General features: G+C 33.5%; 1 protein-coding gene across 1 annotated transcript in view; it reads left to right on the forward strand.

Moving 5' to 3' along the window:
• The first annotated feature begins 3,980 nt into the window (after window positions 1-3,980).
• The window catches only part of LOC135205539 (uncharacterized), a 133,310-nt gene continuing 122,294 nt past the window's right edge, over window positions 3,981-14,996 (forward strand). The window contains exon 1 of the mRNA XM_064236296.1: window positions 3,981-4,206. The gene's annotated coding sequence lies outside the window, so the exon portion shown is untranslated. The remainder of the gene's footprint in view (window positions 4,207-14,996) is intronic.

The following is a 14,996-nucleotide window of genomic DNA, read 5'->3' on the forward strand; positions in this document are numbered from 1 at the left end:
TGCAATTTTTTTAAATTTGTCATGTTATGTCACCAGGAAACTAGGAAAAGGGAAAAAATCTTTCAGTTGAAAAAAAGGACAGAAATTTACAATATATTCTTGTGTAATTAAGATATGGTCATACGTCATAGAAAGCCCTCATTATATCTACATGAAGCCATATGAAGTTATTCATTACATTGTGAATTCAAAATGAATATGGAAGCCATATATGATTGAATTTAACATTTCATATCCTCCCCGGATGATATACTGGATCGTGACGTTAGCTGACTGTAACTTAATATAAATGATTTAGAATATAGTTTGTTTTTTATAAACAACTTCCTTTCCCCAGTTATAATTTTTCCATTTGAAGATAAAAACAACTTGGCATCAGATACTGAGATGTTATTTATAATAGCGAATGTTAATCGGCATCATACGGCATTTTAAAACAAACATTTTATGAGCTGCAAATACCAGAAAAAATGTTGTAAAAAAAAGGTACGACAACTAAGCGAGATGGAAATATTAGTTCCCAGAAAAACACAAAGAGAAAAGTGTTTTTTTCCATAAGATACAGTACTATTCGCTTCTGCAATTACCACTGCCAGTCTTATCTCCAATCTTTTTGTAGTTTTTTTTTCCGAAAAAGACTAAAAGAATTTTCAGTCAGACGGAAATAGTAGCTCCCAGGAAAAAAAAACAAAAACAAAGATAAAAGCCTGTTTTTTCATGTAGAATACACCACGATTTTCTTTTTCAAGTGCCAATACTATTCATATATCCATACTTATTAAAATTTCCCTTAAAAAAAGAAAACCTTACTCAAATATCCAAATAACTATATATTCTGATCAGAGTCTACTTCCGTACTTTCTAAAGAAACAGACTGGTAAAATATATAGCTATTTCTGTAGAATGTTCTTCCCTCCTATCTTGTCTTTCGTCAACGGCTTTTTTTTTTTTTTTTTTTTTGGGCGCCATTCGTCTTAGCGAAGTCACAATTCCGAGCCATATTTTTCCATTTGGATCTTCGGCTCTTGAGCCACAATCTTTTTCGGTACGTGCGCTGTGCTGCTTCCTGCTACTCTTTTTAGGATCCTTCATCATGTTCCTTTTTCATGCTCCTTTATCATGGTACTTTAACATGCTCCTTTTTCATGTCCTCTACCATGCTCCTTTTTCATGTTCATTTGGTAGGTACCTTTTTCAAGTTCCTTTATTGATAGCACTCTTTTTTTTCAGGCTCCTTTATCATGCTAATTTTTTTAGGTTTGTTTTTAGTGCTCATTTTTCAAGCTTCTTTTTCAGGTTCGATTGTTATGCTCATTTTCCTTTATCGTGCGCCTTTTTCTATGTCTTTTTTCAGGTTCATTTATTTAGGTTATCTTACCCACTTTTCGGGCTCCTTTTCCACGCTCTTATTTCAGGCTCCTTTATCATCATGCTCCTTTTTAGTGCTCCTCTTTCACGTTCCTTTATCAAGCTAATTTTTCATATTTTCTTATCATGCTCCTTTTCAGGCTCCTTCATGATGCCCCTTTTTCAGGCTCCTTTGTCATGCTCCTTTTTCAGGCGCGTTTATCATGCTATCTTTTTCAGGCTACTTTTTCATGCTCCTTTCCTGGATCCTTTATTATGCTTCATTCAAAGTTTCCTTTAACATGCCCTTTTTTCAGGCCCCTTTACCCTCTTCCTTTTTCTGGCTTTATCATGCTCCTTTATCATATAATTCTTAACATAGCAAACCAGTAAACGTTTTTAGTATTAACACAGGAAACGTTTCTTCTGTTTAACACAGGAAACGTTTCTTCTGTTTAACACAGGAAACGTTTCTTCTGTTTAACACAGGAAACGTTTCTTCTGTTTAACACAGGAAACGTTTCTTCTATTTAACACAGCAAACTTTTTTCTCTTTAACACAGACAATGTTTCATGCTCTTTAACACAGCAAACATTTATCTTTTGAACACAACAAATCTTCTTCCTCTTTAATACAGCAAACACTTTTCTGTCTGACACAGCAAATACCTTTTCTCTTTTTTCTCTTCAACTCAGCAAACGCACAGCACACTGTTTCTCTTCAACACAGCAAACTGTTTCTCTTTAGTACAGCAAACGTTTTTTTCTTTAACACAGCAAATGTTTTTTCTCTTTCTTACGGGCTGCTCTGTGAGCAAGAGCCCGTGCTGGCACAAGGCCAGCTTAATCTTAAACAACAACAACTCTTTAACATAGCAAATGTTTTTTTCTTTTAACACATCAAATGTTTTTGTCTTTAACACAGCAAAAAAAAAAAAGATTCTTTTTAACACAGCAAACGTTTTTATTTCCTTTAATATAACAAACGTCTTATTCTCTTTACTGCAGCAAACGTTTCATTCTCTTTAACAGAGCATACGTTTCATTCTCTTTTCTACCGCAAAATATTTTTCCCCTTTAACACTGCAAACGTTTATTCTCTCTAACACAGCAAACGTTTCCCCCCATTGGCTTTATCCTTTCCCAGTGCCTCTTGGAACTGATATTTCTTGAGGAGTCTGAATCCTTATTCCATTTCTCAGCCTCTTCAGTGTCTCTCTCCTCCAGGTGGTTCCACGTCACTGACTTTTTCTCTTTATTTTTAGTTTCCTGTTTATTCCTTTTATATTTTTTCCTCTCTGCTTCCTCTTTATTATTTTCTTCTTCTTCTCTTCTTCTTCTTCTTCTTCTTCTTCTTCTTCTTCTTCTGGTGCCCTGCTTAAATCTTCTCTATCATCAGTATTTTCGGGAAATTTTTATTCTATTTCTTTAGAGAGAGAGAGAGAGAGAGAGAGAGAGAGAGAGAGAGAGAGAGAGAGAGAGAGAGAATCTACGATTAGTTTTTAGAGTCTTTCATTCGTAATATTTTTTTTATTTTGTTTAACTTTGATTCGTATTTATTTATTTATTTATTTATTTATTTATTTATTTATTTATTTATTTATTTAGAGAGAGAGACTTGTTGGGTTAAAAGACTCAATTTGGCTGTCAGAATCTTCTTATATCTTTCCTCCAGAACTTATATCATTGGTCAGGCTGAGAGCAGGCAAATGACCTAATGTCCTGTGGCAGTCTCTGGTCATAGGTCATGCTACGTCCAGGCGTTTACGGATGTCAGGTCAAAATCTATTTATATCTTATTTACAAGCTTTCAGTTACTTCTGGAGTATGTGTCAGAGGTCAGGCTCAGAGCAAGTAAATAATATTATGCCCTATGAAGGACATAGGTCATACCCCATCGAGGAGTGCATAAACGTTAAGTCAATTTTTAGACAATTCCTCATAATATGGGCATATCAGATGTCAGTTTAAAACCTGCGAACGACCTGATGTTTTATGAAGCTCGTATGTTATCAAGGCATATACGAATGTCAGGTCAAAATCCACTTATATCTTTATTACAAGCTTTCAATTTCCTCAAGAGGTTATATCACAGGACAGGGTCAGACAAGGGAATTGATCTGATGCCCCATGAGCGTATATACCAGCGGTCAGTCTCAGAGCAGGCAAATGACCTGATGTCCCATGAGAGTCTCAGATCATGGGTCATGTCCCGTTGAGGAGTATACAAATGTCTGGTCAAAATTCAATCGTTATATCTTGCATACAAGGTTTTATCCCTCAAAAGGTTATATTACAGCTCAGGGTCAGAGCAGGAAAATGACCTGATGTCTTGTGATAGTCATAGGTCATGTTAGGTCAAAATCTAGGCAATTCCTCAAGAATGTATCACAGTGGTCAGTCTTAAAACCTGCAAATGACCTGATGTGTTAAGAAAGTCATAGGTCATGCGTACGAGACATATACGAATGACTAGACAAAATTCGGGCAAAGGCTCCTACTGGTCCCTCCTATGGGCTAGGCTAGGTTACTCGGGGGTAGGGGGGTTGGCCTGGAGGCTGTTGGGGAGTACCTTGGGGGCACCCAGATGCGTTCCTTGCGCCGAGACGTTTAGTAGCGAGTCAGATGTGATCAGGGGTGGACGCGTTTTTCCTGCGGCTCTCGACGGCCCGGTTATGTGTGTTTGTGAGTTGTCTACAACTCTCCGCCGGTTGTGACCTGACCTTCTTTTGAGTCGTAGGGTCTATACATCGACCTGTGACCCTGCCAAGACTTTTAAGTCAAGGAGGGAATTAATAAATAGCTTAAAAGTCTAGTTTTAATTGAAAAATGATGCTTCTCTTCGAGGGCATGGATGCTGTAAGTATAAATGAAGAGATGGGGTATTTCGTCGGCAACTTCTAATTGATTCTTTGAATAAAGTTTCTTGGCGCGTTTTAAAAAGGCCTTAAGATGCCCTTACGTTCTTATTTTAATTGATTTTGTTGGTGTTTACTTATTATCTTATTATTTGAGATTCTCTATTCTTATCAAAGAATGTTTGAAATAAAATTTTCTTATGATTTGTCAGTTTTATTTTAACCTGTTCAACAGTCATAGAATTTTCTTTATTTCTTGTTTTTATTAGGGCTTGTATTTTAATTGTTTTTGTGTTTGCTTTTACTTATTATACGATTATTTTATCTTTGTCCTCATAACAGAGTTTCTGAAATTAAACTTTCCAATGATGATTTTATCATTTTATTTTAACGTTTTCAACAGTCACAAAATAATTTAACCCTCTGTGCTTTTTTTTCATTTGTCATTATTTATTATCTTGTTATCTTTTATCTTTGACCTTATCAAACAATCTTTGAGATGAAACTTTTCCATGACAATTTGAAACATTTTATTTTGCATAAGAATATTGACTAAAAATACGATTCCATTTTCTGTTCATTCCCAACAACAAGGGATGAAATCAGAGAAAAAACATTATAAAGTTACTGTTATATTCACACTGTATCTGTAACTCCTGAATTCCAAGACACTTACAAGGATATGACTGTAATGATCATGAAAAACTTTATAAGTGTGTGTCATCTTAGAACCAGACTTTGTATGTTTCATCACCAGTAAACTGTAGAGATCGACTGAAAGCCTGAAAGTTTAATAAATGAATTATTTTGTATAAAAGGCGAATTTTTGATTTAATAAGGAATTCAAGACTTGCAAAATTTAGAATTTTCTAAGAAAATTTCAAATTTCTACTCAACGATTTTAATAATGCGTTTGATAGATTATCTTTGTTTATTAAATAACGATTTCCAAATTATTCCAATTTATCATTTCAAAATTTTAGTTTACAAAATGATTTATCCTAATTTATCACGATTTATCATTTGAATATAACATTACATGCTCAATTATTCTAATAATTTCTTTAATGAATTATCTTTCAGTTTACTGAATGATCTACTCCAGATTATCACAATTTATCATTTCAAAATAGAATTCCAGATTCTATACTTAATAATTTCAATTACTCTCTAATTCGTTAAATGATAGATTACCATTTATTATCTTCACACATTTATGGAATTACTTCTTAAGATCTATGTCTTTATCTTTATCTATGTGTTACATGAATTTTATTTCCCAAATCTGAAAGAGTCCGTGACTGCACCTTTATATCTGAAGCCATCCTTCGTAGGATAACAGCTAACAGGTTATACATCTTACCAGAAGCAATGTGAATCCATACATTTATTTTTCTGTGTGTAGCAAATAACTTGAAATTTAACTATCAGTAAATGATGAACAAAACAATGCAGAGTAACACGATGTACTTCGTACGCTTATCATGATATCTTGAAGCATTCATAATGTCCTAAATATGCTTATTATCACCTATTCTTCAAATATTTAACTCAATTTTAGTTCGGGTTACCTGTTCTTTGGTCTGTTTGTTGCTTAACATACTAAGATTATGAGCGGATTTTTGTGAAAATTATACCAGACATGAAAGAAGGAATTAGCAACAAGTGACTAGAATTTAGGAGAGATAGGAATGGATGACTTGGTGGAGATTTGCACGCGAAATCCGTTGCTTAACGGTCAGTAATTGGAAAGTGAACTGCTTGCTCACTGAGAGAGAGAGAGAGAGAGAGAGAGAGAAGAATTTCCTATTTCATTAGAGAGAGAGAAAAATTTTCCTTATTTCATTAGGGAGTTATAAAGAGATAGAGAGAGAGATATTACTTCCTATTTTATGAGAGAGAGAGAGAGAGAGAAAGAGAGAGAGAGAGAGAGAGAGAGAGAGGTTTCCTTATGAATGACGTCACCTCTGTGAGGTCAGGATCACCTCTTCGAGGTCCTCTCTTTATCACACTCTTTCTACCCTAGTTGCGACCCAAACCAGTCGACCAACGTTCAGGTACATGACTGCTTACTCAGGTCAACTGGGGTAGACTAGATATTTAGAAAATGCTCTCATCATAATACACACACACACACACACACACACACACACACACATATATATATATATATATATATATATATATATATATATATATACATAGATATAGATATGGATTTCTGGCTCACCATGGGACCGAACCCCAGACTTTTGTGTGAGGGTCCAGGGCATTAGCAATTCGGACACAAAGGTCATAAAATGAAGGTGGAGTCTAAGTACTTACGTACCTAAGATTTTTCTCGGGCAGGTGAGTAAGGCCTAAGATAACTAGCAAATTTAGGTTCCAACTCCTTTTTGTAACATTTGCGTCAGAATTGCTAACGCCTTGGACTCTCACTCGAAAGACCAGGGGTTCGGTCCCATGGTGAGTCAGAAATCTATTCCTGTTTCACACCGAATTGTGTTGATTAATTAAAGTATATATATATATATATATATATATATATATATATATATATATATATATATATATATATATATATATATAAAGTATTTCACCATTCCTGCAACTTTTCTTAACTCATCAAAAACTGAAACAAGATTATGAGATACTTATCATAAGTCCATGATTCCTACTCACACATGACCTCATTAACTTTCTCTCCAACAAAATCTTTTTCTCCAACCTCAACCTTCCCCAACCCCACCCACTTCCAACCTCAAGGGTTCCACAACCCCTCATCCCCTTAACCTAACCCCAGGGCCCCACAATCCATCATAGAGTCTTCCATAATTCATTTTTCTGGAAGTCATATCCGGAATCCTTTGAAGTATTTGCGCTGGAATTCTGGAATTCTTGCAATTCCAGGCAAAAGCGAGATAAGTTAACTTATAAATAATTTGATTATGTCGGGGGAAATACAGACTTTAGTATGCGACTGGAATTCTGAGATTACGTGTGTGCATGATTGTGTATGGTATGTAGTATACAAGCATTGTGTATAATTGTATGGGTTTTATTGTATGATCTTTGTATATATATATGCATCTTTTTAGGTATAATTGTGTGTTTATAATTGTATGGTCTGTGAGTGACAGAAAAAAATAGCTGTTAGGGTATACATGTATACATGCCTCCTAATAATGTATGTAAGTCTGTATGTATGTATACATGCATATTTTTAGCATGACTGTGTATGATAATTGTATGATCTGTGAGTGAGAAAAAGCAATAGCTGTTAGGATATATACATGTATACACGTCATATAAGAATGCACGCATGTCTTCATTCATGTATCTGCTTATTTATGACTGTATATGTGTGTGGATGTATGATCTTTGTCGTATATGATGTATGCATGCCTGTATATCTGTAAACATGCACCTTTTTGTGTATGACTGTGTTTGTATAATTATATGGTATAAACGTGACAGAGACCAATATCTTTTAGGATGTATATACATTTCATATAAGAATGCATGCATGTATGCTATATTCTCTAGTATATGATTATGTGGCGATAGTAAATGTAAGGTGTCTACTTCTAATAAATATTCATACATGCTTGTATTTATATGTATACTTGTTATATGCACCTTTTTATGTATGATTATGACAACAGTAACTGTTGAGATGTTTACATCTTATTCATATTCATACACGATTGTATGTGTATTTGTATAGTCATTATATGCAACAATATGAATTGTTTGTCAATATCTACAACATATAACGAAGTAGGTATGTTCGTGAATAATTTCTATACATGGGACAACAATAGTTGTTAGAATATACACGCTGAAAAAATTGTTTTTAAATCCTGTATTTCTGTACCTAAGTATTTATAATCGTGTATATGTAAATACAGTGATGATACTACATGTTGTGAAATATACATTAATACATACAGAATAATTTAGGCGTAAGTCGGACCATTCTGTATGGTGTAATTATAATATATACACACACACACACACACACACACACACACACACACACACACACATATATATATATATATATATATATATATATATATATATAGATATATATATATATATATAATATTATATCCATATTTATATGTGTATATATAACTGAATCGCGAAAATGTGGAACGTGATGAATATATAAATAAAGGCAAATACCACGATGGAAGCGAAACAAGGGAGTGGCGCTAGGCCTTTCGACTTACTGTCCTTTACTTTGCAGAGTGATAGAAACATAAAAATAAATTCACAAAGAATGGTTGTATAATTGACAGATGGGGATATAAAGGAAGCAGATACACATGGAACCCAACACAGATGAAGAATGAGTGGACCTACCATAAAACAGGGTTGAATATATATAAGACAGCAAATATACATTTCAAGTAGACAATAACAATGACATATTTTCTGTCACTTCTCCCTAACGGTATAAAGCAGTTCAAATGTCAAGGTCAATTGCAAGATAAAAGTGAGAAAGAGAGAAATCTTGGACATTTGTCAACGGGAGCGAAATATGTCACATTAATTGAATTTCCGAGAATACTGTCAATTTGATTTGGAGGGCAGAATCAATGTCCATTTCTTCAGTCGCGGTGACTGATGGGGTCCAAGTATCAGCTGGTGTTACAGACAAACATACACACTTACAAAGATAATTTATATATATATATATATATATATATATATATATATATATATATTATATATATATACATACATACACACACACACACACGTATATATATATATATATATATATATATATATATATATATATATATATATATATATATATATATGTATATATATGTGTGTGTATATATATATAAGGTATATAGTGCATATTTATATTTGTGTGTGTGTGTACACATGTTTTTTTCTCTCTCTATCTCAGCGTTTGTACATTATTTTGAATAATTTCTGAGACTAACTGTAACCTACAAACAATTTTTTCTCCGGCCAAGAAAAAATAAAAGGTGGCTGAATTTTTTTCTTGTAGATCATAGAAAGTTATATTCTATGCTGATTACAGTAAGGTGTGAATATGTATATAGTCTCTTCATTCTTAAGATAACTGGGCGAAGCAGTTTGCTTTACAACATGCTAATCTGTTGACAGGTAGTTCAATCACTCCTTTCAACCGTTAATGTGATAATGAAAGGTACCTACAACTTTAATATGCAGTAAATGTTTAGCCTCGCTGTCGAAGTTCTCAGTTCCAGAGGTCCTTTATTCCTCACACGTCTGGACTGTGGAACTGCCTCCCAGACGATGTCGTGCAACTGGAACTTCGAAATGCGAAGATGCAATTCATTACTTCCCAAATACAATTCTCCTTGAATCATAATACATTTTTATCCATTTATCAGTTTAATGATATTTTTTCTTTTTTGATAAGCGTGATCTCTTCCTTCTGTATTTCCTTTTACCCCCTTTTACTAATTGCTAATGAACACTATAATATTCTTTGAAAGCTTCAACCTCCCTTTATATACTTCTTAACGAACACGGCAATATTCTTTGAAAGCTATAATTGTTCTATATGAATAAGGCACATCCTCTGAATAATAATAATAATAATAATAATAATAATAATAATAATAATAATAATAATAATAATAATAATAATAATGATAATATTGATCCTACATAAGCAACATTTCAAGAGAATAATTTGGTCTTGACAAAGGCTTAATGAAATCATATATTGCTCCAAGAGGCTCAGATGTACCCGGGAACACTTAAAGGAGATTATATTCAAGATGGAGAAATTGGCTGACATTTTACCAAATGTTTTCACGGTAATGTAGTGATCATTTGTTCTGCTCAGTTCCGCTGGTAGGAATTGCAATTCGAATAGAAGACTGTTGAAATGTGGTGCAATATCATTAGTGACATTTCCTCAGGCGCTTTTATTAATGGGTCTTTTGTTTGCGATGAAATTCCTGTAAACAATCAGTCCCTTTTGTTCTTTGATTTAATAAGAGACTTAAAATACCGTACAATATCATTAGTGATATTTCCCCATACGCTTTTATTAATAGGTCTATTGTTTACGATGAAATATCTGTAAAGAATCAGAGACTTTTTATTCTTTTATTGCAGATAGAATACGTAAGAATTTTTTTCAGGATTTCTTAATTAAAAAAATAGGTCATGCTTTTATTTACAATTATACCCTGTATGTTCGTTCATCTGTTTGTTCACAGATCTACGCAAAAGGCGTAGGATGGATTATTACGCCTTTTGCGTAATAATCCCGATTTTGGGAGAAACTTGCACCTCTGAAAAGTACTTTCTATGGACAGGTTAAACCGTCAGCCATGGTGTTTTTTTCATAATAATTTTGTATACTGGAATCCCTTTACATTTATTTCAATATATGTTTTTCACTACATTAGTTGTCTGCTTAACAGTTGTAAAATGTTCGTAGATGTGACGTTCAATTGACTTTTATTTTACATTTATATAATTTTTTTTTTTACGGACGCAAAACCTTATTGGGAGGCAAGGTACCCTTCTTAGTATATGCTAATAAATCCTGAACATATTTTGGATGAAACTGATATTCATATGAGTTTTTTTAGGCCATTCTAAACAGCTCCACGTAACCGGAGACCTAAATCGGGTTGTCTCGCAACTCTTTTATCTCAAAATGTAACTCCCATCCCGCTATTTTGTGAAGATTTCTCTCTCTCTCTCTCTCTCTCTCTCTCTCTCTCTCTCTCTGCTTTTCTGTGTGTCTCTGTCTGTCTGTCTCTCCCTTTCTCTCTCTCTTTCTCTTTCCTTTCTATCTCTCTTTTCTCTTCCTGTCTCTCTTTCTGTCCGTCTCTCTCTCTCTCTCATTCATTGTCTGTCTGTCTGTCTCTCTCCTTCTGTTTTTCTGTGTCTCTGCTTTGTCTATCTCTCTCTCTTTCTCTTTCCCTTCCTATCTCTCTCTCTCTCTCTCTCTCTCTCTCTCTCTCTCTCTCTATGAGCCTTTCTGTCTGTCTGTCTGTCTGCTCTCTCTATGTACGTGTGTCGTCATCTTTCCATCTTAGCCATCATCCTAATGGTAATATTGTCGTTATCAGCATCAACATCAAAAACATCATTATCTTGTCATCCCGTTGCAAAACATCATTTCCAAAACTTCATTGTCGACCTCGATGTCTCCTCATCCGAACTATCTCTCTCTCTCTCTCTCTCTCTCTCTCTCTCTCTCTCTCTCTCTCTCTCTTCTCTCTCTCTCTCTCTCTCTCTCTCTCTCTCTGTCTGTCTGTCTCTCTGTCTGTGTCTTTCTCTCTGTCGCTTTTTCATTATCTCTCTCTCTCTATCTGTCTGTCTCTCTCTTTGCCACTTTTCTCTGTCACTCTCTCTCTCTCTCTCTCTCTCTCTCTCTCAATCTCTCTCTCTCTCTCTCTCTCTCTCTCTCTCTCTCTCAATGCCTTTTTCGGGGGAGCGAAGCATGACATTGGATACGCTTATCGAATTTGGCTTCATTCTTTTTGTGCTTCGGGTTTGCAAAATTTGATTTTCGCTGTTTGCTGATTTTGCATTTATGGAAAAATATATTTATATTTATTGGTAAATCATTTTTTGTTAGTTATCGAAATTGGGGAATATTTGCGTGGAAAGTGTGATCAAATCCGTAACAAAAAGAAGATAGAAAAGAAACATTTGAAAATATCAAATTATTTTTCGAAATAATATATAACATACAATATATTTAATGTATATAACAAACATATATATGTGTCTATATGTATATACGTGGTTTGTATTTTATATACATTTATATATATATATGTATATATATATTTATATATATTTGTATATATGTATATATATATATATATATATATATTATATATATATATATATATATATATAGAAAGAGATAGAAAGAGAGAGAGAGACGAGAGAGAAGGCTGTATAAATGTACGTATAAATGCTCATTAACTCCTCCTAAAACATATTTCAGAAATACGATACAAATTTTTTTTAACCCGTAGTAGACAGTCAATGTTAACTGAATCCCAAAAATACTTAACAAAAATAATAATCATTAATGACCTGACCTGCAACGCAATACATAATTCCCGTGGATTTGTTAAATCTCCCTCAAAATGTTCGGTTTCCAAATACATGCTGTAAGTATTATAAGATTTGAATCGTATGAGGAGTTGTATAAGAATGATACAGTTTTAAGCCAATTTCGTTTTCTGTCTGTTGGAAGACCAAAAATAAAACCACATAGTTGTGGTCCTTGCCTTTCATTTTCATTTTCTCCTTGTTCGTTTCTTTTTAAACTATGTGTTTATCTTAATTTTTATCGGTTCAGTTATTCAGTAAGGAATTCGTTATGACGGAATGGGAAGGGCAAGAAAATTATAGTACTTTCCAATAGTTTCTTTCAAATTAGAGGATTTTGCTGAATAGTTAGGTTGACGTTTCATTCGTTTTAGAACACTAGAATATTATACATGCTTACAGTATACATATTATACATATGTATATATATATTTATGTATATATATGATATATATATATATATATATATATAGATATCATATATATATATAGCTTAAAAAAATCACTGTAGATGCACGTCACTTCACATTGTCTTAGTAAAGAAGAAATCGCTTGGATTTCTGCCTATCATTTTCCTGTGGTATTCGTTTATATAATTAATATATATATATATATATATATATATATATATATATATATATATATATATATATATATATATATAATATATATTATATATATATATATATATATATATATATGTATACACAACCATAGTGCAGACAGGTGAAGACTAAGGGATACATCAAATCAAGGAAACAGGCCAATATTTACATTTTTCTATATTTCGAAGTTTCGTAATAACACATTCATTACATGTTCTGGAAATCTGTCAATTAATTAAATATGATAAGATTATAAAACAATCTTAAATTTACTGAAAATTACAAATCAGTAAAAAGAGAAAAATTGACTAAAATTTACAAAAGTACAAAAAAATACTAAAAGCTATCTAAGACCGCAGACGGATGAAAACCAAACCTCCTCCATCCAACTGTACCTTAGCTAACGTGTCTCCATTTGTGCTGTTTTACATCATTCAGCCTTCCTTTCTCTTATCTAAAGGTTGGTCGGCGGTCTTAGTTTTTAAATATTTTCTTGCCATTGTAAATTTAAGTAATTGTTAGTCTTTTTACTGTTTTATAATTCTTAGTGAATTAAAGATTGATTATAATTTTATCATATTTAATTAAATCGACAGATACCCAGAAGATGCAAGAAATATGTTGTTACGAAACGTCGGAATAAAGACAAATGTAGAAGTCGGCCTGTCCGCTTGAGTCAACCCCTGGTTTTATATATATATATATATATATATATATATAGATATTATATATATATATATATATATATATATATATATATATGTGTGTGTGTGTGTGTGTGTGTGTGTGTGTGTGTGTGTGTGTGTGTGACATATACTAAGTATGTATGTATATAAGATTATAAAATATTCCGAAAAATACCCATAACTGTCCCCCCAGTTAACTCATCTGTCCACGAATCAAATCACCTTTGGCCCACCATCTCCCCCTACCTCCCATGCTCCCACACACACACACACACACACACACACACGTACACACGCATAAAGTAAAAAAGATTAATCCCTGGACATTTCATTAATATTCAAAGTGGCGTGAATTGTTGCCTGAATATTTTATGGCCAATTACTTACCAGGATTTCGCCTGTGTAAAATGCATCTTATTTTTGTACTTATTAGATAAAGTGATTTACAGGGATTAATATAAATATATTATAATTTATATTATATAATAATTATACATAAATTAATATATATATATATAAATTATAGAATGGATGTATCTATATGTGTGTGTGCATGTACATGGCAAATACACTTTATGCATTAAGCAATTTCAACCAAAACTGTATACATATGAATTATCATCCTGAAAGAGTACTGGGGCTAAGCCATTGCTGACTGCTACCAAAGGGTATGTGTGTGAATGGAGTGTCATGTAAAAATAACCAAAAACCACAGGTATTAGTGTCAAATCCATAGTTTTGAGTCGCTGAAATGATTAGTGACACTCCCAATGAATTATAAGTTCAAGTTCTGTCCTAATAGGAAGGGTGGTTGGGTGAGAAGGGGTGAAAAGGGTTGTCATGTAAAAATAACTGAAAACAATAGCTATTACTGTTTAATCCACAGTTTTTGAGGTCGCTGAGATGAATAGTGACATTCCTGATGCCCTTCAAGTCCAAATTCACCCGCCAATAGGAAGGGAGGTGGGAAGAGGTGGGAATGGGGTTCACATGTGACAATAACCGAAAATGACAAATATTAGTGTCTAGTCCAGTTTTTGAGGTCTCTGAGATAAATGTTGACTCTCCTGATGTCCTTTAAGTGCAAGTTGAGCCCTGATAGGAGGTGGGTGAGAAGGGTGTGACGTAGAAATAGCTGAAAATGAAAGATATTAGCTTAGCACCAATAAGAAGTGGGGTGGGTGAGAAGGGATGGGGAGGTGGTGACATGCAAAAAAAAAAAAAAAAAATACAGATATTCGTGCCTAATCCATATTTTCAAGGTTTCTGAGATGAATAGTGACACTCCCAATACCCTTTGAGTCCAAGTTCAGCCTTGATAGGAACAGGTGGTGAGAAGGGGTGGGAAGGTGGTGACATATGAAAATGACTGAAAACTACAGATATTTGGG

This window comes from Macrobrachium nipponense, chromosome 24 (assembly GCF_015104395.2).
Source record: "Macrobrachium nipponense isolate FS-2020 chromosome 24, ASM1510439v2, whole genome shotgun sequence".
Lineage (NCBI taxonomy): Eukaryota > Metazoa > Arthropoda > Malacostraca > Decapoda > Palaemonidae > Macrobrachium > Macrobrachium nipponense.